The sequence below is a fragment of the Hyperolius riggenbachi genome, chromosome 5 (assembly GCF_040937935.1).
Source record: "Hyperolius riggenbachi isolate aHypRig1 chromosome 5, aHypRig1.pri, whole genome shotgun sequence".
Taxonomy (NCBI): domain Eukaryota; kingdom Metazoa; phylum Chordata; class Amphibia; order Anura; family Hyperoliidae; genus Hyperolius; species Hyperolius riggenbachi.
This window is the reverse complement of record NC_090650.1, coordinates 407,988,215-408,014,841: the sequence shown is the minus strand read 5'-3', so window position 1 is coordinate 408,014,841 and position 26,627 is coordinate 407,988,215. Positions and strand designations below refer to the sequence as shown.

The window sequence follows — 26,627 nt, the reverse complement described above, 5'->3', positions numbered from 1 at the left end:
GAGCTAAATGAGGATAGGGGACCACTAAACAACCAAACCAGGGCTTACTGTAAAGGGGAGAGGGGACCACAAGATCATTAGGGAAAGTTATATGGAGATCAAGGGACCATAAGACCACCAGGGAATACCTTGAGTGTGATTTTTTAGTATTTATAAAACGTCTTTTGCAGCGTTCTACAGAGTACATAGTCATGTTACTGACTGTCCGCAGAGGAGCTCACTATCTAATCCTACCATAGTCATAGCCTAATGTCCTACCATATTATTATTATGTATTTATATAGCACTGACATCTTCTGCAGCACTTTACAGAGTACGTAGTCATGTCACTGACTGTCCTCAGAGGAGCTCACACCCTAATCCTACCATAGTCTTATGTCCTACCATATTAATAGTATATATTATATAGCACTAACATCTTCTGCAGCATTGTAGAGTACATAGTCATGTCACTGACTGTCCTCAAAGGAGCTTACAAGCTAATCCCTACCATAGTCATATGTCTATTGTAGTCTAGAGCCAATTTAGGGGTAAGCCTTTTAACTTATCTGTATTTTTTTAACGTGGGAGGAAACTAAAGTGCCCAGAGGAAACCCACATAGACAAAGGGAAAACCTACAAACCTAATGCAGATAGTACCCTCAAAGGCCCAAAGTGCAACAAGAAAATGTCCCCCACACAATTACACCCCCAGCCTGAAGTGCTGACAGGAGGCAAGATGGATGCATGCTTTCTTAACGTAAATGCAAAATGTATTGTTGCTTTAAACTACCATTGAAACATATCTTTATTGCGTGCAAATGTATTTGGGCTGGGGATTCCGTGACCGGGCCTCTAGGTTGTGTTTTCCCCCCAGGCCAAATGGTCCCAGTCCTCCCCTGGCTGCCACGCCTCCTCCTTCCAGCCTGCACCTATCGGTGTCCTGTGCTGCCACGCCTCCTCCTTCAAGCCTGCACCTATCTGTGTCCTGTACTGCCATGCCTCCTCCTTCCACTCCTTCCAGCCTGCACCTATCTGTGTCCTGTGCTGTCATGCCTCCTCCTTCCAGCCTGCACCTATCAGTGTCCCTGTGCTGCCACGCCTCCTCCTTCCAGCCTGCACCTATCTGTGTCCCTGTGCTGCCATGCCACCTCCTTCCAGCCTGCACCTATCAGTGTCCCTGTGCTGCCATGTCTCCTCCTTCCAGCCTGCACCTATCAGTGTCCTGTGCTACCATGCCTCCTCCTTCCAGCCTGCACCTATCAGTGTCCTGTGCTGCCATGCCACCTCCTTCCAGCCTGCACCTATCGGTGTCCTGTGCTGCCATGCCTCCTCCTTCCACTCCTTCCAGCCTGCACCTATCGGTGTCCTGTGCTGCCATGCCTCCTCCTTCCAGCCTGCACCTATCGGTGTCCTGTGCTGCCACGCCTCCTCCTTCAAGCCTGCACCTATCTGTGTCCTGTACTGCCATGCCTCCTCCTTCCACTCCTTCCAGCCTGCACCTATCGGTGTCCTGTGCTGTCATGCCTCCTCCTTCCAGCCTGCACCTATCAGTGTCCCTGTGCTGCCACGCCTCCTCCTTCCAGCCTGCACCTATCTGTGTCCCTGTGCTGCCATGCCACCTCCTTCCAGCCTGCACCTATCAGTGCCCCTGTGCTGCCATGCCTCCTCCTTCCAGCCTGCACCAATCACTGTCCCTGAGCTGCCACGCCTCCTTCTTCCAGCCTGCACCTATCTGTGTCCTGTACTGCCATGCCTCCTCCTTCCACTCCTTCCAGCCTGCACCTATCGGTGTCCTGTGCTGTCATGCCACCTCCTTCCAGCCTGCACTTATCAGTGTCACCAATTCTTCCATCCTCACCTTCTTCATATTATTGTTCTCTGCCTTCTTTTCTCTCCAAAATGTATAAACATAACAGAAACGTTGCAGGTAACTTGTCGTTGCAAAATCTTTCCTCTAGTGATGGAATCAAGAATCGACATAAGGAATTATTATTTTCATTTCTGTTTTCAAGGGAATATTTTAAATAGATCATTTTTTCTACAGTGTTTGATTCATTAAAAGTGCTGGTCTTGGAGCTTTTGCACAGGGAAAGCAATAACTATCTAACAGAATAGTCAGGGCCAGATTTCTGGAAAGGCCATAAAGGCCCTGGCCTTGGGCAGCTGAAGCCCCAGGGGGTACCTGGATATGAAAGAGGGGTTGCTACATATGAAAGGGAGGCTGAAAATGGGGAGCAACACATGGAAAAGGGAAACTGATACCCAAGGGAGCTGTTCATGAAGCAAAGGGACTGCTGTACATGAATGTTACACATGGAGGAGGGGCTGCACATGGAATGGGAGGGGCTGCTGTAGTGTACATGGATGATACACATGGAAGAGGGGGCTGCATATGGAATGGGAGGGGCAGCTGTACATGGATGTTACACATGGAAGAGGGGGCTGTACATGGAATGGGGGGGCTGCTGTACATGAATGTTACGCATGGAAGAAGGGGCTGCATATGGAATCGGAGGGGCAGCTGTACATGGATGTTACACATGGAAGAGGGGGCTGCACATAGAATGGGGGGGGGGGGGGGCTGCTGTACATGAATGTTACGCATGGAAGAGGGGGCTGCTGTACATGAATGTTACGCATGGAAGAGGGGGCTGCACATTGAATGGGGGGGGGGTGGGGAGTGCTGCTGCTGCACATGAAACAGAGAGTCTGCAGTACATGAATGATACACAGGGAAGAGGGGCCTGCACATGGAATGGGAGGGGCTGCTGTACATGAAAGGGGAGGCACAATGTACTTGGCCTAAAGGCACAAAAAGTATAAATCTGGCCTTGAGAATAGTAAAAATAAGTAAAAAGAAAGCAAACTTTGCACCAGCCTTTGTTAGTTGAAACAGTATGAGGATTTGCATTTGTTCTCATTTAGGGTAGGAACACACTTGGCAGAATCGCATATGCGTTTTCCACTTTGTGCTATGGAAAATGCATATGTGATTCTGCCTAGTGTGTTCCTACCCTTAGGGGGAGTGCAGCCCCCATCTCCTCCCCCTGCACCCCACTGGCTATACCCATATTTTAAAATAAAGTAAATAAGAAAATATAAGTCAGTGCGAGTAGCTCATGTTGTCTGATCCAGCCATTTATAGATAAAATGGGTTTCAGTCCTATGACTGTATCCGTTCCTTCCACCATCTCCGAAGGATCATGATTGCCCGTGCAGAGGGAGGAGCCTGGCTCTGTCCCCTCCCCCTTCCACTGAGAATCTTCACAGCTTTAACGTCATGTGACAGTACTTTGCAAGTCCTCCAACCATGTACCAAATAATTTTGATTTGATGCAACATTATGCACATTTATGCAGTTTGAAAGAAGAACCAATCAAATGTTGCTAAGGCAAAACTCGATTGGACCATTTTCATGCTGCATACATTTGTTTACAAAATGTGCATAATCCTGCATCAACCCAAAATTATTTGCATTTTATTGATAATCCTTACAAGTATGATGTTTCTGCTTGCTCTTCTCTTAGCAGCTGATCCTTGTCTCTGTTACATGTCGCAATCAGCCTAAAGGGGCCCATACACCTAACGATTTTCCCGCCAATATACAGATGGTTCGATCACAGTGATCGAAACGGCTGTGAAATCGCTGCGCACACCGCTGACAGAACGATCGATTTCCGTCCAAAATCGATCGTTCCCGTTGATTCCTGTCGAGTGTCGACCCATCCGTGCGGAAAATTTTTCTCGGTCGCCGGCGGGTCGGGAGTGCGTCGATAGCGGCGTTCGAATGCCCGACGACCGACGCAATGCAGCGGGTATACATTACTTGGTCCGGCCAGCGCGAGTCCCCGCTGTCACCGCTGTCTTCTTCTCCGCTCCGCTCCAGACCGTTCCTGCAGCTACACAGAACTTCCTGTTCAAGCAGGAAGTTTAAACAGTAGAGTGCCCTCTACTGTTTAAACTTACCCTGGACAGGAAGTTCAGTAGCTGCAGGAATGAGAAAGAGCAGTGCCCCAGAAAGAGCAGTGCCAGACCAGGATAGCTAGTCCTAGGATATGCTTGAAAACGAAAGAGGTCCGCACAATGCTCCTAAAATCCTATGTCTTTATTCATTTTGGATACGTCCATGAATAAAGACATAGGATTTTAGGAGCATTGTGCGGACCTCTTTCGTTTTCAAACACCGCCCTGTGCATGCAGAGAAAGCATGCATGTTATGTAAGACCGCATGCACACCAATCTACTCCTTAAAACTGGCAGCAGCTGATTGGAGGATTCTCTGTCACCATGGCCACTGACTCCACCCACTGACAACACCGCCCTGTGCATGCAGAGAAAGCATGCATGTTATGTAAGACCACATGCACACCAATCTACTCCTTACAGCTGGCAGCAGCTGATTGGAGGACTCTCTGTCACCATGGCCACTGACTCCACCCACCCACACTGGAGCAGCTTCTGGATAGGCCAGAGCTGCCAGCATTAAAGTGAACCTCCGGACTAAAAATCGACTCAGCGGCACTGAAAAGGCTTGGTGTTTCTTTAACAGTTTCACAGCATCAGAACTTTGTTTCTCTTATACAAGCCTCATTTTTAGCTGCACAGATGAAAACTGCCCGGGCTTTTTCCCCCTGATGCTGTGCAAAGCATGATAGGATTTCTGATTTTGTTGTTTTCATTCTGCTGTTTTGGTGCAATATTTTTTTTTGACATTTTGAATTTGACATTTGAAGCCTAGCGTGTGCAGCTGGGAGGGGTGATCAGCACACAGGACAGTTGGAACTGTGTCGCCTGCTCCCTGTCACCGCCTTTCAACCAAAAAGATGGCTTCCCCCATGAGAAAGATGGCAGCCTCCATGAATCACAAACATTTGCCTGTTCTTTTACAACGGGGTGGGTAAGAGATTATATTACCTATCTATTCTAATTAACATAACTAATGTAACTTGATGACAGTATGTTTGTTTAGGCTGAAGTTCCCCTTTAACACATTTAAAGCAGCAAGCGACCTCACAACAGTACAGAGGTGCTCTGCTTGCTATAACTGAATTGCTATTAAGTCTTTATCTTTATTTTTAACCACTACACAGCTACAACTTATTACATTCCCTACCTTCTACTGAAATATACCTAAAGCGGTCAATTTGATACCAACTTAATCTGATTTACTAACTACCTTTTACCACTGTTATCTAGTCCATTCCCCAATACACATTATGTAGTTTACACCGACCCATTCCTTGCAATCACCCCCCTACTATAACATATCACTAAACACTATTTTTTAAATACTATTCTTATTACACTAACTAATAAGCCATTTGTATCTTTTTATGGCAACATTTATAGCTATGCCTCTGTCTTTTGTTTACAGTTGTTTATCCCCTGCTTATTGCCTGAAGAAGTGGGCTGTGCCCGCGAAACGCGTTGCATCTTTGGGGTATTTTTAATAAATGTGTATATCTATATATTTACAGTCCTTGGTGTCTGCTTTAACGGAGGCGAGTCCACCACTTCCTCCCAGCAATTTTTTAAAAATGTTATGTACTTTTATCCTTCTGGCGCCTCTGTTCACCTACCAATATATTTGAGTCCACCCCAGGTGGAGGGGTGATCTACCCCCCTTTCTTCCTATCTACAGAGAGCGACTTCTTAATCCTGAGTGAGGACAGGTCTAATCTCCTCACCTGCCTAATGAGTGGTTACCTAGGTGGTAACCCGTGTTTGTGAGTATTACCATCTCACTGTTTCATTTATCCAATCAATTTTGACATACTACACCATATTGGGCTATCGAATTCTCTTCACCTGTGAATGTTGGTGGTTTTCTGCAAAACATGTACTGTTGGTGGGCCCTGAGGACAGGGTTGGGGAACTATGTAAGTGACAGCAACATAGGAGAAAAGTAATTTATGGCTCATTTTACTCTGGAAAAAACGTACTTCTTATTTGTCTATTTTGCACATATTTTAAATTTTACAATTTTTCGCCATAGTGCCCCTTTAACTGCACTCTGCTATGTGCCAGAATGGAAGCTATTTAATCCAATCAAGTTGGAAATGGCTGCTATGTAGTTCAGTTTTGTTCATCTTCAGCTTAAAGTGAATCTCTGGACTAAAAATCTACTCAGCAGAACTGAAAAGGCTTGGTGTTTCTTTAACCTCCCTGACGGTCTATTAAAAACCGGCAGGGGGCAGCGCAGCCGTTTTTTTTCTGTAATTTTTCTTTTTTAATCATGTAGCGAGCCTAGGGCTCGCTACATGATAGCCGCTGTGCAGCGGCATCCCCCCACCCTCTTCGATCGCCTCCGGCGATCGGCGATCAGGAAATCCCGTTCAAAGAACGGGATTTCCTGGAGGGCTTCCCCCGTCGCCATGGCGACAGGGCGGGATGACGTCACCGACGCCATCGATGTCGTGACGTCATCGGGAGTCCTGATCCACCCCTCAGCGCTGCCTGACGCTGATAGGCCAGGCTGCGCAAGGGGTCTGGGGGGGGGGAGGGCGGCGTGGCGGATAGCGGTGAATCGGCTCGGGGGCGGCGGCGATCGGTGTGCAGCAAAAAAAAATTGTGCAAATCGGCCCAGCAGGGCCTGAGAAAACCTCCTGCGCGGCTTACCCCGAACTACATTCGGGGTTACCGCCAGGAAGGTTAACAGTTTCACAGCATCAGAACTTTGTTTTTCTTACCAAAGCATAATTTTTAGCTGAATTTTTAGCTAAGCTCCACCCATCAAAGAAAACCGCCCGGGCTTTTTCCCCTGATGCTGTGCAAAGCATGATAAGATTTCCTATGTTGTTATTCACATTGCCTAGCAACTGGGAGGGGTGATCAGCACACAGGACAGTTGGAACTGTGTCTCATGCTCCCTGTCACCTCATTTCAACCAAAAAGATGGCTACTCTCATGAAATCAAACATTTGCCTGTTCTTTTGAAAACAGGGTGTGTAAGAGATTATATTACCTATCTATTTTAATTAACATAACTAATGTAACTTAATGACAGCATGTTTGTTTAGGCTGAAGTTCCTCTTTAACTGATTCGCTGCTATGCAGTTTAGTAATGGCCATCTTCAGTGTAACCTCCTTGGCGGTAACCCCGCGTGTGACACGGGGTAAGCCGCCGGAGGGTGCCGCTCAGGCCCTGCTGGGCCGATTTATATAATTTTTTGCTTTTGCTAGCTGCGTGTGCATACCGATCGCCGCCGCTACCCGCCGATTCACGGCTATCCAACCCCCCCCCCCGACCCCTTACGCTGTCTGGCCAATCAGTGCCAGGCAGCGCTGAGGGGTGGATCGGAACACCCGCTGATGTCACGACGTCGATGACGTCGGTAACGTCATCGCGATCATCGCCATGGCGACGGGGAAGCCCATACAGGGAATCCCGTTCAGAACGGGATTCCCTGCAGGGTAAAAGCGCCGGCGGCGATCGGAGGGGTGGGAGGGATAGCGAAGGTAGGGGGGAAGCATGTAGCTAGCGCTAGGCTAGCTAAATGCTTTAAAAAAAAAAAGTGCTGTGCTGCCCCCTGGCGAATTTATTGTACCGCCAGGGAGGTTAAATGATTGGCTGCCACCTAATTGGGTGTGTCAATCTTGGGTGTGTCAATCTTCAGCTAAATTCATTGGCTTGCTGTCTACCTTTATTAACTCATTAACTGTTTTTTTAGTCCAGTCATGTCCATCCTCAACTCAACTGGTTGGCTTCTTCCTAATTCCCTTTGCATGCTGTGAAGTCCAGTCATGTCCATCTTCACTTCCACTGATTGGCTGCTCTGTAGTCCATTTTTGTCCATCGTCAGCTAATCTGATTGGCTGCAATTGTGTCCATTTTTAACTGAAACAATTGCCTGTTGAACAGCAAAATCCTGCTAAGCTAGCTTCTATAAATCTGATTAGATGCCTAATGGTCACATCATCCCATCATCCATAACCTTCTGTCCTGACATGGAATAGGCGCTCTTTTCATAGCAATGTATGGTCCACGTAGCCTAAATATAAATAATCTGTGAATAGGGAAATACATGCAGCCTAACACGAAAAACAAAACACCGACATTCCTCTTATAACCATCGGTCTATTTCTTGTGCCAAGTTTTCTATTTTCGTACAGTTACTGTGTAACCTCTGGGTCGGTGCCAGTCACACACACTCTGGAAATCAAATTAGACTCATGCCAACATCTGGCGCCCACACAGCCATCTCTGTCCGCCGTCCACCTTGTACCAAACACACATTTTCAGGAACGTATGTCTATAGGCAGCATGGCACCTTCTGATAAATAATGTATGGGGGGGGTCAGTCTTAATACAGCTGATAAAGCAAACACTGGGTTGTCTATTATTTGCTGTGGTTTTTAAAGACTTTTTTTTAAAGAGAATGCTGAAGTTTCGCCTTTTGTATCTCTGTATCTTTTAGTGTCTCCTGATTACCCTATTACAGATTTGCTGCATTTTATAGTGTTTTATCCCCTTGGAATTGAGTTAGTCATTACAATTTATTGGTAACTGGGTAACTGTTATGCACATGCTGTGAATGACTTCTCTGGGTTTTGTCCTGAAGTTGGAAGTGATGGTCTGAGCCCACTAATGCAGTTATGTCCGCTTTTCTGCAAAACATCAATGTTACAGATGCTGAAAAGTGGACAGAAGCAGACACAACTGCGTTAGTGGGCTCAGGCCCTAAAGAGGACCTGTAACCAAGGATTTAACTTCATCCCAATCGGTAGCTGATACCCCTTTTCCCAAGAGAAATCTTTACCTTTTCTCAAATAGATAATCAGGGGGGTCTGTATGGCTGATATGGTGGTGAAACCCCTCCCGTAGTGTGATGTCATGACCAAGGTCCTGACAGTTTGCTGTCTTTGAACAGTGTTGCATTGTGGGAAATAACGGCTGTTTCCAACTGCCAAGCAACCAGTATCTTCCTCTGTGCATATGTATATCTATAAAAAACAATCTTTGAAGCCTACCGTAGAGGTTCTCAAACCTGTCCTTGTGACTCCCCAACGGTGCATGTTTTGCAGGCAAGCTCACTTATGCACTGGTGGGGTAATTAGTGTCTCAGCTAGGTGGATTCCATGTAGCTGAGACACTAATTACCCCACCTGTGCATAGATGAGGTTGCCTGCAAAACATGCACCGTTGGGGAGACACTAGGACAGGATTGAGAAACACTGGTCTATCACATCGTTAGGGGGCGCGGTTACAAATAATGACAATAGATGCGCTCTGTTTTTTTTCATGTCTGCCAGTAGTAAAGGTGAAGAAGCGTAGGCTGATTGTGGATCAAACAATTGAGTAGATTCATCAAGCTGTAAGGAGAGGAGCGTGAGCTAAGCACGAGCTATGCTGCGGCAGTGCAGCTAGCGTGTGCTGGTAACTTACACTCGGTCCACCGAACTAACGGAGGTTCCACTGAACTCCAATGGCTTTAATGGACGTGATCCCAGTGCTTTGATTGGCCCAGTAGGCTGCCTGTCACTTGATTTTCCATAATTTGGTGTGAAAATTACACAAGTTAATTGAAAGCTGAGACATAGGAAAACAAATTCTCGCATATGGAAACCATAGTTTTGCATAAATGCATTCAAGTCTATGGGGCGGGGCATAAGAATTTTTTTTTTCACATATGAGAAAACATATTTTCTCATAAATGCATTAAAATTTATGGGCATGAGAAAGTTTTTATTTTCAAAAAATGATACGTCACTGCAAAATTACAGCTGACAATTATGATTTACATGGGAAACTAATTTCGTAATAGTCTGAAATTTCACATTATGCTTTTGCATCATAATTCTGAATTTTGCTCCTAATGACTAACACTAACCTCCCCTCCTACTGCCTAACACTAACCCCTTCCCTACCCTACTGCCTAACACTAACCCCTCCCCTACCCTACTGCCTAACACTAACCCCTCCTCTACCTTCCTGCCTAACACTAATCTCCCTCCTACTGCCTAACACTAACACCTCCCCTACCTTACTGCCTAACACTAACCCCTCCTCTACCCTCCTGCCTAACACTAATCTCCCTCCTACTGCCTAACACTAACCCCTCCCCTACCCTACTGCCTAACACTAACCCCCTAGTGCCTAACACCAACCTCCCCTCCTACTGCCTAACACTAACCCCTCCCCTACCCTATTGCCTAACACTAACCCCCTCCTAGTGCCTAACACTAACCTCCCCTCCTACTGCCTAACACTAACCCCTCCCCTACCCTACTGCCTAACACTAACCCCCTCCTAGTGCCTAACACTAACCTCCCCTCCTACTGCCTAACACTAACCTCCCCTCCTACTGCATAACACTAACCCCTCCCCTACCCTACTGCCTAACACTAACCTCGTCCTAGTGCCTAACATTGACCCCTCCCCTAGTGCCAAACACTAATCTCCCTCCTAGTGCCTAACACTAACCTCCCCTCCTACTGCCTAACACTAACCCCCTCCTAGTGCCTAACATTGACCCCTCCCCTAGTGCCTAACACTAACCCCACTCCTAATGCCTAACACTAACATCACCTCCTAATGCCTAGCACTAACCCCGCTCCTAATGCCCAACACTAACCCCCCTCCTAATGCCTAACACTAACCCTCCCTCTTATTGCCTAACACTAATCTCCCCTCCTACTCCCTAACACTAACCTCCCTCCCATTGCCTAACACTAACTCCTCCTCCTAATGCCTGACACTTACCTTCCCTCCTACTGCCTAACACTAACCCCCTCCTAGTGCCTAACATTAACCCATCCCCTATTGCCTAACACTAATCTCCCCTCCTACTCCCTAACACTAACCTCCCTTCTATTGCCTAACACTAACCTCCCTCCTAATGCCTAACACTAACCCCGCTCCTAATGCCTAACACTAACCTCCTTCCTAATGCCTAACACTAACCCTCCCTCCTAATGCCTAACACTAATCTCCCTCCTAGTGCCTAACACTAACCCCGCTCCTAATGCCTAACACTAACATCCCCTCCTAATGCCTAACACTAATCTCCCCTCCTACTCCCTAACACTAACCTCCCTCCTATTGCCTAACACTAACTCCTCCTCCTAATGCCTGACACTTACCTTCCCTCTTACTGCCTAACACTAACCTCCCTGCTATTGCCTAACACTAACTCCGTACCTAATGCCTAACACTAACACCACTCCTAATGCCAAACACTAACCCCGCTCCTACTCCCTAACACTAATCTCCCCTCCTACTCCCTAACACTAACCTCCCTCCTGTTGCCTAACACTAACTCCTCCTCCTAATGCCTGACACTTACCTTCCCTCCTACTCCCTAACACTAACCTCCTTCCTATTGTCTATGCCTAACACTAACTCCTCCTCCTAATGCCTGACACTTACCTTCCGTCCTACTCACTAACACTAACCTCCCTCCTAATGCCAAACACTAACTCCTCCTCCTAATGCCTGACACTTACCTTCCGTCCTATTCACTAACACCAACCTTCCTCCTATTGCCTAACACTAACTCCTCCTCCTAATGCCTGACACTTACCTTCCCTCCTACTCCCTAACACTAACCTCCTTCCTATTGTCTATGCCTAACACTAACTCCTCCTCCTAATGCCTGACACTTACCTTCCGTCCTACTCACTAACACTAACCTCCCTCCTAATGCCAAACACTAACTCCTCCTCCTAATGCCTGACACTTACCTTCCGTCCTATTCACTAACACCAACCTTCCTCCTATTGCCTAACACTAACTCCTCCTCCTAATGCCTGACACTTACCTTCCGTCCTACTCACTAACACCAACCTTCCTCCTATTGCCTAACACTAACTCCTCCTCCTAATGCCTGACATTTACCTTCCGTCCTACTCACTAGCACTAACCTTCCTCCTATTGCCTAACACTAACTCCTCCTCCTAATGCCTGACATTTACCTTCCGTCCTACTCACTAGCACTAACCTTCCTCCTATTGCCTAACACTAACTCCTCCTCCTAATGCCTGACACTTACCTTCCCTCCTACTGCCTAACACTAACCTCCCTCCTATTGCCTAACACTAACTCCTCCTCCTAATGCCTGACACTTACCTTCCATCCTACTCACTAACACTAACCTCCCTCCTAATGCCTAACACTAAATTCCTGGTGCCCAAATGGCCAAAACTCTTTCCAAAATACAGGCCTATGAGCTATTAAAAGCTCTAGCCGATCAGGTGAGTAATAGCAGATCGGCTAGGTAGTATCAGCACATTATGCCCATCTTACCACCTAGACGCCGGGTTAGTGTAATTTAGCAATGGAAGTCTGTGGAAGTCGGTGACCCAACCGCCTGATATGGCATTAGTATAACATGAGTAAACTCAAACATTACAGCATACTGGTGCTTTGTGAATCATGCTATACGGTACTATACAGCAGGAGGAGCTGGCTGCATCTATGTGCTATTTCAGTTTGCATTCCATTTTAATCTGAGTTTAGGGTTAAGTGCATAGTTTGCATCTGTTTTGAATACAAGGTGTGTATTTAGCCTCTAGGGGGTTCTGCACGCCTCTGTTGGTAGTCATTTCAGGTGCAGCCTGATTAGGAGCGGCGCCAGTTTGTCTGTTTCCCCCGAAAATATGCTATACAGTGGTGGGATCAAAGACCTCTTCTTCTGTGACATCACTCCAGTGCTGTAGCACCTCTCATCTAAGACTAAAAGTGGATATCACGCTCCCCTAGCAGCAATTCCAGCCAGGGGACTATATCTGCATGGGATTTGTTTGTTCTTCCCGTGTCTGCGTGAGTTTCCTCCGGGACCTCCAGTTTGCTCCCACACCCCAAAAACATACAGATAAGTTAATTGGCTTCCCCCTAAATTGGCTCTAGACTATGATACATACACTACACGATATATACATAGACATATGGCTCTGGTAGGGATTAGATTGTGAGCCCCTCTGAGGGACAGTTAGTGACAAGACAATATACTCTGTACAGCGGAAGATTTTGGCGCTACATAAATACTAAATAATAACTATTAAATAAGAGTAACAATAATAATCTCCTTTCTGGACTTTTTCTATCTGTTGCCGTCAGCGGTGTAATTGACGGTCTTGTTTGCATCTTGATATTTTAGATAATCAAAGTTAAGCTCGGCAATGAGGTGACGCGGTGTTGTCATAGTAATGCTGCGGGAGGAGGCGGCGGTGGGCTGAGATGCAGGAGGTCTGATAACCTGATGGGATAAATCGCTAATGAGCATTACCAGCTGTACAAAGGAAGACGGCAAAGCCATTGATTCCATGTAGCCGGCAATGAGCTAATTAGCGTGGAAGAAAAATGTATTCACGTGGATCAGCGGCGACTAATGTGACGCTATTGTGCAGGGAAATGGGGGGAATATAATGATGCTATATCAAAGGATTAATCTTATAGGTGAAAAAGGCAGAACAACGCATGGTAATTACATTGATTTGTTATATTTATTCTTAAAGGGGAACTGTAACCAAGGATTGAACTTCATCCCGATCAATAGTTGATACCGCCTTTCCCATGAGAAATCTTTAGCTTTTTTTCATCATCAGGGGGGTCTGTATGGCTGATATTGTGACGAAACCCCTCCCATAGAGTGATGTCAGGACCTAGGTGCTGACATCACTCTATGGGAGCCTTGTTGCATTGTGGGAAATAACAGCTGTTTTCCAACTGCAACCAGTATCTCCCTCTGTGCATGCATATATATATATATATATATATATATATATATATATATATATATATATATATATATATATATATATATATATATATACACACACAGTAATGCAACGTTAAAGTCGCAACGTGTCTGCAAGCAGTGAGTCACCACAATGCAACATTTTCAATGCGGTGATAACGTCGCGCTGTGAACGGCCCATAGGATTATCATTGCAGTGCGATAAGCTGCGTTATAAGACTTTATAACGCAGCTCCACAACGTGGCACTGTGAATGCGACCTTAGCCTATCACATTTTTAGGGGGTGTGGTTATAGATAACGGCAGTTGGTGCTGTCTGTTTTTTTTCATGTCTGCCAGAAGTAAAGGTGATGACTTGCAGGCTGATTGTGGATCAAACAATATGAACAAATTACATGGCGAATATCAATCATTTCTCGATTTCTCTTCTATTTTTGAATGCAGGGCCGGGCTGAGGCAGAGGCAAGAGAGGCTCCAGCCTCAGGGCGCAGTGTAGGAGGGGCGCACAACTCACTCAGCTATAATTCCCCTTTTATGTTTAAAGCAGAGAGAATAAAGAAAATGGGATATATGGCAGTGACTGCAACCTAGATAACTAGAGATTAAGGTGTGTGTGTATGTGGTGGGGGGTGGATGCCCTGGGGCGCCTCTTAGTCTTATAGCAATGAGTGTGTGACGGCTGGGGTGGGAGGGATTGAGGGGCGCTCTTTGGTATCTCAGCCTTAGGTGATAGGGGACCTTGTCCCGACTCTGTTTGAACGTCTCACTTTGCAATTTATTGATTTATTTTTTTCCCCTTTTCACTAAAGTTTCTCTTTAAAGGGGAACTCCAATTTTTTCAGAAAAATTGCTACACGCATACAGCAGTTGCCCCACAAGTCATTTTTGTGATTTCAGTGTTATTGTTTTGTTTTGAAATCTTTTTGTTACGGCAAGATAGAAAAACAGCCTGTTACAAGATCACATCTTTACAAATACAGCCACTTAAAAAAAATAATAATAATAACATAGCACTGCATTTCAGTGTTATTGAAAAGTTACTTTCTTTTCAGTTTACAATCAGCCACAAGTTTCCAAAACTAACTAAAGCTGATATTGTTTCTAGCAGGTAAGGAATTTGTACTGTGTGTATGGACTGCTGCACATGGAAGGGGAAAATGCATAGACGATTTCGCATGCGTTTCGTGTATTTTTGTAAGTATGTGATTTTAACCATGTCAGTGCCTGTGTGCTTTTACATGGATTTTACACGAAAACGTATCCAAATTCGCATGGAAAATTTGTATAGCGAAAACGCATGCGAATTTCCTTATAAATACATTGCAGGCGAATCGCACACTAGCCTTGCGGTGTGCGAATTCGGATGGCTCTGCTGTGCAGATTTTTTTTCGCACAGTCCAGAAAACGCATGCAGATTTACTCTAGTGGAAACGGACCCTAAATCTGGCCTTGATTACAGTAGTCGGAATGGGAAATGATCAGAGCATTTACAAGCATTTTGGTTGCCTCCTGTAAAAGGACATTACCGCGGCCTCTAGTTAAAGACGCCTCATTCTATCGGTAAGAACTCTCCTGTTCTCCGTCCCCCGGTGCTTTTTTTTTTAATTTCAGGAACGAAGTAAAACTAATGACCGCCTGGCGGAAACAAAGGCGAACGCTAGAGTTCACGAATACATCTTGTCGTTTCAGGAAGGCCGCGGGCGAGGCGTAATAAAGATAACGGCGTGTTGTATTAGAATGAAGGTCACCCTGCACAATAGCCATGATTACTCAGCCAGGCCCTTTACATTGCAAATGCATAAACTGCGCTGAATTCAGATGAGACCTCGGGATAAGAGCGCCGCCGGAGTGCACGGCAGATGCAGAGAGGGCGGATGCCGGTCCCCGGCGTGTTCCCCGGCGTCTCCCTCGCCGGGCCCAGGCATTGTCTATGAATCATTAGACCATCATAAGCCTTTTATATTTATTCTTGTAATTTCGGCCTTGTTAAATTTCGGAGTTAATAGAATCCTTGGGGGAGCCGGCTGTTATTGCCTTTCGCCCCGGCTTAATAATAAAGAAGAAAGCTGCGTATTTCATTCAAAATGATGACTTCGGTGTAATGTTTTGCAAGCGGCGGGAGCAGAAATCAGTTAATAAATTAAATTTCACATAGAGGAGCTCAGAAAATACACAGGTTCATGTTTTCAGGACTTTGCCGGAGGCTGAAGAGATAACAATACGCAAATCAACAGAGCATGATGCTAAGCTGTAGCTGGATCTAGACTGCGCTGTGCTTGGTAAACTCAACCAGCTCAGAGAAGTAAACGTTCTTCTTTAAAAGCAGGATCTACCGGTGTACCTGGGTATGCCCCCCACCCATGGAGGAGGTAAAAGTCTGAATCCTGCCTACTGAGCTTGTTCTAAGTGGCTGCCACTCTGTATAGCTACTCAGGTAAGGATGTAACCGGTCGTGTGAGGGGAGGTCCCATCTCCCTCCACCTTGGTGAATAGCAGCGGCTAGGACCATTCTATTTAAAATGGGTCCCCTGAGCAAAACTACCCCTCCATCAGACAACCCTCCCCCAAAGCAGCATTAGGGGCCCCTTGTTTCTGCCAAATTACCCCAACAGCCCCCCATGGCCCCTGATCCAACTGCTGCCCTCCCCCCAGGTCTCACCTCAAACGTTATTGTTATCCCTGTGGCCCATGCCAAGTTTTTAGCACCTGTCCTAGCTGGTGCGCTCCTCCATCAGTTCATGGCTCCTTGCAGATTGGAAGGAGGGGGCATGGCAACACAAGGACACTGATAGGCACAGGTTCAATGGTGGAGACATGGCAGCACAGGGACACTGATAGGTGCAGGTTGGAAGAAGGAGGCATGGCAGCACAGGGACAATGATAGGCGCAGGTTGGAAGAAGGAGGCATGGCAGCATAGGGACACTGATAGGCGCAGGTTGGAGGGTGGAGGCATGGCAGCACAGGGACACTGATAGGCACAGGTTGCAGGGTGGGGGCATGGCAGCACAGGGACACTGATAGGAACAGGTTGGAGGAGGAGGCATGGCAGCACAGGGACACTGATAGGCGCAGGTTGGAGGAGGGGGCACGGCAGCTCAGGGACACTGATAGGCACAGTTTGAAGGGTGGAAGCATGGCAGCACAGGGACACTGATAAGTGCAGGCTGGAAAGACCAGGCATGGTATCACAGGGCACTGATAGGTGCAGACTGGAAAGAGCAGGCATTGTAGCACAGGGCACTGATAGGTGCAGACTGGAAAGAGGAGGCGTGGCAGCACAGGGACACTGATAGGTGCAGGCTGGAAGGAGGAGGCGTGGCAGCACAGGGCACTGATAGGTGCAGGTTGGAGGGTGGAGGCATGGCAGCACAGGGACACTGATAAGTGCAGGCTGGAAAGAGGAGACATGGCAGCACAGGGACACTGATAGGCACAGGCTGGAGGGTGGAGGCATGGCAGCACGAGGACACTTATAGGCACAGGTTCATGGGTGGAGGCATGGCAGCACAGGGACACTGATAGGTGCAGGCTGTAGGGAGGAGACATGGCAGCACAGGGACTCTGATAGGTGCAGGCTAGAGGGAAGAGACAAGGTAGCACAGGAACACCGATAGGCGCAGGCTAGGAGAAGGAGGCATGGCAGCACATGGGCACTGATAGCAGCAGACAGGGAGAAGGAGGCATGGCAGCACAGGGATGCTGATAGCATCATACAGGAAGGAGGCGGTATGGCAGCACAGTGATGCAGATAGTTGCCGGCTGGAAGGAAGCGACATGACAGCACAAGAATACTTAGTTGCAGACTGGAGGGAGGAGGCATGGCAGCGCAGGACACTGATGCAGGCTGGGAGGTGGCATCCTGGCAAGTATCACCTCCTCTTTGGTTCTCCATGCAGATCCACCTGGTGCAAGGAGAATAGTCAATTTCACTCAAGCATTGCAAGCTGTGCCAGCCTTTCGTAACCGGTCAATCTTCATAATCTTATGGTTCTTCTTTAATAACCCCAGCAGGTGGGAGGACCTGGGAACTCAGGTGCAAGTATACCCTCTCCAGAGTTCTTGAAAGAGCTTCAACCCACTCACTTCCCCCGAAACCTGAAATCTTGTCTGGTCACATCATGAAGACGTACGTGAGATTCTTTCCTATTTCCTGGAAAGCAAATTAGGGAGCCGTGTGACATATGGCCCTTCCCAGTCATGTTTTGCTTTTTGATGAATGTCAGGCGAGGGTGACAGGGCCGTATTTCACGGAAGCAGGTTAGCAACGAATTCTCACATCCTGCCTATAGAGCAGGAGGCCATGTAAGGCGTTGAACGTCTCGCTGTATTATAAATACCTCCTCTCGGCAATAGATCAGGCTCAACCACAGCAGGTTTTATCCCTAGGACATGACGGATTTGTGTTTTTTTGGCCATCGGGTCGGTGGCAGAGACATGGCCGCTGGCAGCTATGGTAAATATTTGTTGTTAGAATCCAAGATTGGCTGGCAATTTGCTTTCTTCCGCGGTAATTAGGTAAGAATGAGTTTCGAGTTGAATTATGCACGCTTTCAACATCCTATTTCAGCTATAAACAGCTCGCTAATTTCACTTTTGTATGTCGGGAGACTCCTTCTAATCCGAGGATTATGGGAAAGTAGATTTTTCCACATCATGCTGTATATTATATGTCCTCGTCCCGATCACTTCCCGGCATACTAAACAGCCCTTATTTTCCTGACCCGCGTCTCGTTTAGCTTAACGCCTCGGCCCGTCTCGTTACTATTTAATTCTGCAGCAAAACAGATCTGTTTTCTTCTAACGTGATACATTAGGATATATATTTTTTTTATTTATTTATAGGTTTTGTCCAGTGGTGTAGCTAAGGAGATATGGGCCCCGATGCAAGTTTTACAATGGGGCCCCCAAAGCACACTATGCATAACAATTGATGCGGCGCAAGAAGGGAACAGTTTGTTAATGATTACCAATATTCAAAGTATCAACAGAAGCAATTATTATGAGCACAGGACCAATAGAGAGCTAATACTGCAGTTGAGGGAGGGCCCTTCGGGGCCCCCCTGGCCCAAGGGCCCCGATGTGGTTGCAACCTCTGCAAAGCCTATTGCTACGCCCCTGGTTTTGTCTGTAGAAGCCTTGCGCAGTTCCACATGAATGACCAATCAAGAAGACCGCTACTGGATAGTGTACTGGTTAAAGAGACTCAGAGATAAAATAAGTGAAAGATTTTTTACTTACCCGGGGCTTCCTCCAGCCCCATAAGCAGGGATGCGTCCCTCGCCATCCTCCTGCAGTCCTCCGTTCAGCGGCAATCAGCCCCAGTAACAAGTTCAGTTGCGTCGGTCCGGGGCTACTGGGCATGCGCGGACTTCCCGCAGAAAACCCAGACTGGATACGACTGAGCCAGTTCCCGGGAATAATTGCGGACGAACGGAGGACGGCAAAGGAAGCCCCGGGTAAGTAAAAAATCTTTCACTTATTTAATCTCTGAGTCTCTTTAAAGAGGATCCATCGCGAAAATCTAAAAATTTAAAACACATACAAATAAGAAGTACATTTCTCCCAGAGTAAAATGATTTATAAATTACTTTTCTCCTATGTTGCTGTCACTTACAGTAGGTAGTAGAAATCTGACATTACCGACAGGTTTTGGGTTAGTCCATCTCTCCACCGGGGATTCTCAGCATGGCCTTTATTCTTTATAAAGACATTCCCTGAAAAAGATTTATACAATGATGCTGGCCAGCCTCCCTGCTCACCGTACACTTGTTTGGCAGTGTATAGGAATGTGCTAGAGGCATTCCTGAATAGGGTCAGCATAAATTTCTCACTTGAGCTTATGTTAAAAAAAACAAAAACCTCCTAACCCCAATTCTTCTCTTCAAAACAGTTGATCTGCATCAGTAAATCAGTTGTTTCTGACGGTTTAGAGAAGCAACCAAGCTTCTCCCTCATTGGCTGCCTATCTCCACGTGATGTCTGCAGCCAAACAGTGTAATATGTCTGTAGCTCCGCCATCCCAACTCCTTCATCTTGTGCATGCTTCCGCCCCCTGCGTACCTGGTAAGGAGCTGTGCACTGCTCGCCACCCACCATAATGGCGATGACGCGGTGCTATAATAAGGAGTCGCCGAGTCGGCGTCCCCAGAGCACTAGAGATGGGAAGTTCTGATCTTTTCAATGATCCGGATGATTCGAATCGGATCATTGAAAAGATCCGGATCTTTGATCCGAATCTCGGATCATTTTACAAGGGAAGCATTAGGGGGGTGAGATGCAGGACAGGAGAAGGGGAGGGGGGTGGACAGACAGAGAAGGGGAGAAGATGGACAGAGGGCAGGGAGTGGACAGAGAAGGGAGGAGGGAAGCAGAGAGCATAAATGTTTGTTTGCACACATTACCCACATGCTGCAATCATATGCTTTACATATATTTCACCTATATGCTCATCTGTATACTGTGAAAGCAAACCTCGCACAGTGAAGGAAAGCATTCCCAGAAGATAAGTGCAGCTGTTTAGAGCGAGTGCAGGAGGATCATATTGCGCTGCAATCACAGTGCCTGCAAAGTTACTGAGCTGTGCTGAGCTGAGCCAAAAGTTTCCAATGTGTTCACTGAGCACAACTACGGAACAGTCAGCCTATAATGAGCAGCACATTATAGCCAGTATGTGTGCTCTACACATATCTGGCAGTGGCACCCATGTCCCCTCTACCCGTCTCCCTGCAAGGCTGGCTCCCCTGAGTCCCCTCCAACAGAGCGATCCATCTCTGCTCTGCTTCCAGGACCCCGCTGCCCGCTGAGAGGGGGCGTGTCGCTCCTGACCCCGCCCCTTTTGCGATCCGAATCGTTCATTTTGATGATTCGGATGATTCGACTCACAAAATAGATTCGGATCAAAGATCCGAATCGTTCATGATCCGGACAACACTACAGAGCACTGTGGCAGGGCAACATCCGGGGCAATAGAATCTGGGTAGTGCCCCTGATCTAACAGCCTAATGACGCGCCTGCCTATATCTGAAGGTGAAAGAGAAAATGCTTTATCCCAAACCACGCAGCTAGCGTCTGCCTGACGAATCCCCTGTGCTAATATATTCAAGCACAGGAAATACCGGGCAACTCTATCCTTAGAAATAAGATGACGGACATCACTGAAACGCCATTGTAGTGGATAAGCCAGACGTGGCGTGCTATGAAAGGTGCTCATTTATTCAGCCTCAGTCTGGTTATTCAATTACCGTAACTTTATCCACTGCTCTCCTTGTTAGCAAATGACTATTAGCCTCAAGTAATATTCCATATGTTTTATTGTGGTGTGTTGCTCCCCGACGCACGTTGTCCGCTGTGCGCGGCACAAATAAGTTAATGAACTCGTACAGAGAGGTCGTGATGTAAGATCACCAGAGAACCCCTGACTCATTGGCTCGCGTCCTCTCAGCAGATGGAGAGGTGAAATATCTGTGGCTTGGGGCCTTCTGGTGGGACCTATTAGGCTAAGCGCTCTCCAGGGTCCATCACTCAAAGCAAACCATCCTCCGCAGGACGTCCGTCTATGGAAGTCATCTGTTTCTGTGAACCCAGAAGGAAAGACTCCCCTCCGATGTCGGTGGGAGACGCCACTTTATTGGCAAATAGTAAAAGTAGCCTTGCGGTGATGTAGCAGAACAACAAAGATGAGAAACTCTCCAAGGCTTATGCTGATGAACATTACTAAAGGGATAATTCATTTTCTGCAGTGGTTGTCCTTCTGATTCTCTGCCTCTAATACTTATAGCCATAGACCCTGAACAAGCATGCAGGTCAGATGTTTCTGACTGAAGCCTGACTGGATTAGGCGCCCGATTAGTGTTAACGATTAAGGGTAGGTACATTTCAGTGCCGTGAGGCGCCCAATTGCCGGCAATCTATTTAAATTGTTGTGCAAGGTGCTGGGGCTTGCGAAAATGCAAATGCAGACGCATTTTGAGGCATATTGTGGCTTTGTAGTAGAGGTGGTAGTAAAGGGTTGGGGTGGATTTAGGTTTAGGTGCCACCAGGGAGGGTCTCAGGGTTAGGCACCACTGGGGTGAGGGGGGGGGGGTCATAGGATTAAGCACCACTGGGGAAGGGGGGGTCTTAAGGTAGCCATACATCTTGTGATATATCGGCAGATTCGACAAAGAGTCAAATTTATCTCTAATTGAATCTAATTAGAGATACATTTGTTTTTTGTTGATTCTGCCCATACACTACAGGCCGATTTCCGTCCGATTTCAGCATAAAATCTTCAGGGAATCGACTGAGTCCGCACCGCTACTGCCCCCCTAATGTATAATGTACCCCCCCCCCCTCATGTGTGCATTTATACATTACCTGTCCAGTAGCAGCATTTACGCGGTGTCTGTAGTCCTCCACTGGGGACTTACGGTTAGGCATCAGTCGAGGGAGGGTTCTATGTGAGAGTAGGGCTAGGTTTAGCGATAGTAAATTATCAGTTAATTTTACCAGTATCTTACTATCAGAATTCAGCAGTAGATTATCGCTCATTTTAGCGAGATTCTACTAGTGGCAAACCCCTGCGCCTTTTTTCATGTATGCCAGGTGGACTGCCAGGCAACTGGTATTGTTTAAAAGGAAATTAATAGGCAGCCTCCACATGTCTCACACTTCAGGTGTGCTTTAAATGGATATTACATTTTTCATTTTTTTAAAAAAATGATCCCCTTTGCTCGGATCTGCTCCTTTCATGATTTTTTTTAAATATTGTTTTATATGCCTTAAAGGGGTCCTGTAGGGTGTGCTGAGGGTAAAAACAGACACTTACCTGGGGCTTCTATCATCCCCCTGTAGCAGTAATGTCCCGCGCCGTCCTCCTCCGATCTGCTGTCCTCCGCCGCCGGCTCCGGTCTAGCGCAGCATGCTTTCCAACTGCGGCTGCTCCCGCTTGCGTCATCGAAAGTGTATTGCGCAGGCACAGTACAAGAAACCTTTGTACTGCGCCTGCGCAGTGAGTTTCGATGACGCGATCAGGAGCATGCATTATTCAACTGTGTCAGAGGAATAATTGCCCGTTGCCGGCGGCGGGGAACGGCAGATCGGAGGAGGACGGCGCGGGACATTACTGCTACAGGGGGCTGATAGAAGCCCCAGGTAAGTGTCTGTTTTTACCCTCAGCACACCCCCACAGAACCCCTTTAAAGTGCACCTGAACTCTTGCACAGGACAGAAAGAAAACATAGAGAAATGCACCCTGTATTTATTCAGAGAGTTAAGCCTGTCAAATCCACCCTCATCAGTCATGAAAGTCACATACCTCCCAACTTTTGTGAGATAAGAAAGAGGGACACTTAAGCCACACCTCTGCTACACCCTTAATCCCGCCCCTAGTCTCGAATACTATAAAGATTTCATAAGAAAAGATTTTATAAGAAAAATATGTTATTTTAGAATTCAAGCCACACCTTTCTATTCTGGTTCATTTTCCATTATATTAACATTTGAAAATAAGAAGAAATATATCAATTTAAAGGATGGGAAAGTTTGGATTCCATTAAACACATTTTTCAGTAGAAAATACATATATTTACATAGATCTTTACATCAGTCCAGAAAGAGGGAGAAATGAGAAGGAGAGAGGGACAAAGGAACAGGGTTCCCAAAGAGGGACTGTCCCTCCAAAAGAGGGATAGTTGGGGACAGTTATGCAAGCATGCAGTCATAGGAGTCACACCTGGAACAAGCGTGCAGTAATGGGAGTCACACCTGGAACAAGCATGCAGTAATAGGAGTCACACCTGGAACAAGCATGCAGTCAGGGGACTCACACCTAAAGCAAGCCTAAAGTCAGGGGAGTCAAACCTGGAACAAGCATGCAGTTGGAGCCACACCTGGAACAAGCACGCAGCCAGTTGAGCCACACCGGGAGCAAGCATGCAGCCAGTGGAGCCACACCAGGAACAAGCATGCATCCATCTGAGTCATGCTAGGAACAGGCATGCAGACAGCGAATCACAGTTAGAGCACGCATGTAGCCATCAAGTCACACCTAGAACAAGCATGTAGCCAGTGGACTCAGATCTAGAACAAGCATGCAGCCAGTGGATTTAGATCTAGAACAAGCATGCAGCCAGTGGAGCCAGATCTAGAACAAGCATGCAGCCAGTGGAGCCAGATCTAGAACAAGCATGCAGCCAGTGGAGCCAGATCTAGAACAAGCATGTAGCCAGTGGAGCCAGATCTAGAACAAGCATGTAGCCAGTGGAGCCAGACCTTGAACAAGTATGCAGCAAGTGGAGCCAGATCTAGAACAAGTATGCAGCCAGTGGAGCCAGATCTAGAACAAGCATGCAGCCAGTGGAGCCAGATCTAGAACAAGCATGCAGCCAGTGGAGCCAGATCTAGGCAGGGCCGGCCCTAGACTTTTTGCCACCTGAGGCAAATTTAGGAAAGAGCTGCTGCTGCCGCCCCCCCCCCCCCCACTCCGTGAGTGAGTCGGACCCCCCCTCCCTCGCCTGGGTCCCCCGATCTGTGCTCCCCTCCAGCCTGTAATTAGGAAGCTGCTGCCAGATCGTAAGAGGCACGGGCGGGAGGACTCACCTTATCCGCGTTCCATCGTGCGCTCCACTGACGTCACTTCCTGCATCGCTGTCCACTTACAATACAGTGGGCGGCGATGCAGGAAGTGACGTCAGTGGAGCGCTCGCTGGAACGCGGAAAAGGTGAGTCCTCCCCGCCCGTGCCTCTTACGATCTGGCAGCGGCTACCTAATTACAGGCTGGAGGGGAGCGCTGATCGGGGGACCCAGGCGAGGGAGGGGGGGTCCGACCCCCCTCCCCACCGATAGGCCCAATACCCCCGACCTGCCCGCTACCCCTCCGGCTCGGCAGCCGCCCCCCCCCCCCCCGGGTGGGTGCCGCCCTTAGAAGTTTGCCGCCTGAGGCAAATGTTTCACCCCGCCTCATGAGCGGGCCGGCCCTGGATCTAGGACAAGTATGCAGCCAGTGCAGCCAGATCTAGAACAAGCATGCAGCCAGATCTAGAACAAGCATGCAGCCAGTGGAGCCAGATCTAGAACAAGCGTGCAGCCAGTGGAGTCAGAGCACCTTATTTGCATACTAGTTCTGTGTCAGAAATTGAGAAAATATCATAGGTTTAGCACAACAGCCGGACCAGTTTTCACAATGTATCCGGCTGTAGCTCTTTCCATACAGCTCAGGGTAACGTCATGCAGTAGTTGTGTGCCACAGTCTCGCAGCTCCTGTTCTGCATTCTTCGCAGAGCCGTGGCAGCTTTGACAAATCTCCTCCTGTGCACTTTTCAGGATGCTCCAAAATTTCTCAGTGCCCAGAACCATTATCAGAACATTACAGCATGTGCAGAACTCTTTATTTTAGTACACAGGAGATTTAGGTAAATTATTTCAGCAGCCTGGCCGGTCAGAGCGAAGCTGACACGCCGTTTCCCTTTTGTTAAAAATGGACCCGACATCTATAATTGCTACACAAGACCTTTTATAATTTAATGTTATTAGATATTATTTTTTCCATTTCTGCAGCCGGCTTTGATTTCTGGAGTGTTTTAATTGGCAGCGGTACGCTGTTTGTGTACAGAAGTTCTCCGAAGTCTCTGCTCCCTGCTGTTGTCACTGGCTATCTGCTTTTACCAGAAGTCTGTACAGGACTAGGAGGTGACATTCATGAATCCCACTCAGGTCCGACTGTAGTTTAGATATTTATTTTCTGATCAGATTAGAGAGATACTGTTGCGAAAAAAAATTATGATATAATTAATTAAAGCAGGCCATACACTGGCTCGATTCGCGGCCGTTTCGACAGCAGATTCGATCCCGGGATCGAATCTGCTGCCAATCGTTCGCGGTAAACGCAGCCGCCGATCCGATTTCCTCCCGAAATCGGATCGGTCCGTCGATCGCGCCGTGCGGGAAATTACCCTCGATCGCCCGCGGGTAAAGTGCGCGTCGCTAGCGGCGGCCGATCTGATCAAGTATACATTACCTGACGCTGGCTCCCGGGCGTCTTCTCCGCGCTGCACGGCTCTGTTCCGGCTCCATCCATCCCGGCGCTTCCTGTGTCACTGCAGTGACCAGGAAGTTCATATAGAGGGCGCTCTATTTGAACTTCCTGGTCACGGAGTAACACAGGAAGCGCCGGGATGGAGCCGGAACAGAGCCGTGCAATGCGGAGAAGATGCCCGGGAGCCAGCGTCAGGTAATGTATACGGGGGGGAGGGGGGGACGGCAGGAGCAGCTCAGCAGATGGGGAATCGGTTTCAGGCTGAAATCGATTTACAATCTGTTTGCAGTAAAGGCAGCCATACGATCCCTCTCTGATCAGATTCGATCAGGTAGGGATCTGTCAGCTGGTCGATCTAATGGCACATCGACCAGTGTATGGCCACCTTAATTGTGAAGTACAGATAATTACTAGAACATTAGTAGCAAAGAAAATACAGTGGGATGCGAAAGTTTGGGCAACCTTATTCATTTTCATGATTTTCCTGTATAAAACGTTGGTTGTTAGGATAAAAAATGTCAGTTAAATATATCATATAGGAGACACACACAGTGATATCTGAGAAGTGAAATGAAGTTTATTGGATTTACAAAAAGTGCACAATAATTGTTTTAAAGAGGAACTGTAACGACAAAACGTCCCCTGGGGGGTACTCACCTCGGGTGGGGGAAGCCTCCGGATCCTAATGAGGCTTCCCACGCAGTCCTGCGTCCCTCAGGGGTCTCGCTGCAGCCCTCCGTACAGCGGTGACGTCAATATTTACCTTCTCGGCTCCTGCGCAGGCGCTCTGACGGCTGTCGGCTCCGAAGTAGGCAGAAATACCCGATCGCCGTCGGGTCTGCTCTACTGCGCAGGCGCAAGTATCCGGCGCCTGCGCAGTAGAGCGGACCCGACGGAGATCGGGTATTTCCGTCTATTTCCGTGCTGAAAGCA

General features: G+C 47.5%; 1 long non-coding RNA gene across 1 annotated transcript in view; it reads right to left on the bottom strand.

Annotated features, from left to right (window-relative positions):
• LOC137517865 (uncharacterized) overlaps positions 1-19,544 on the bottom strand; it is a 63,051-nt gene extending 43,507 nt beyond the window's left edge. Inside the window, exon 1 of the long non-coding RNA XR_011020695.1 lies at positions 19,295-19,544. This is a non-coding gene — a long non-coding RNA (uncharacterized lncRNA). The remainder of the gene's footprint in view (positions 1-19,294) is intronic.
• Positions 19,545-26,627: the final 7,083 nt, after the last annotated feature.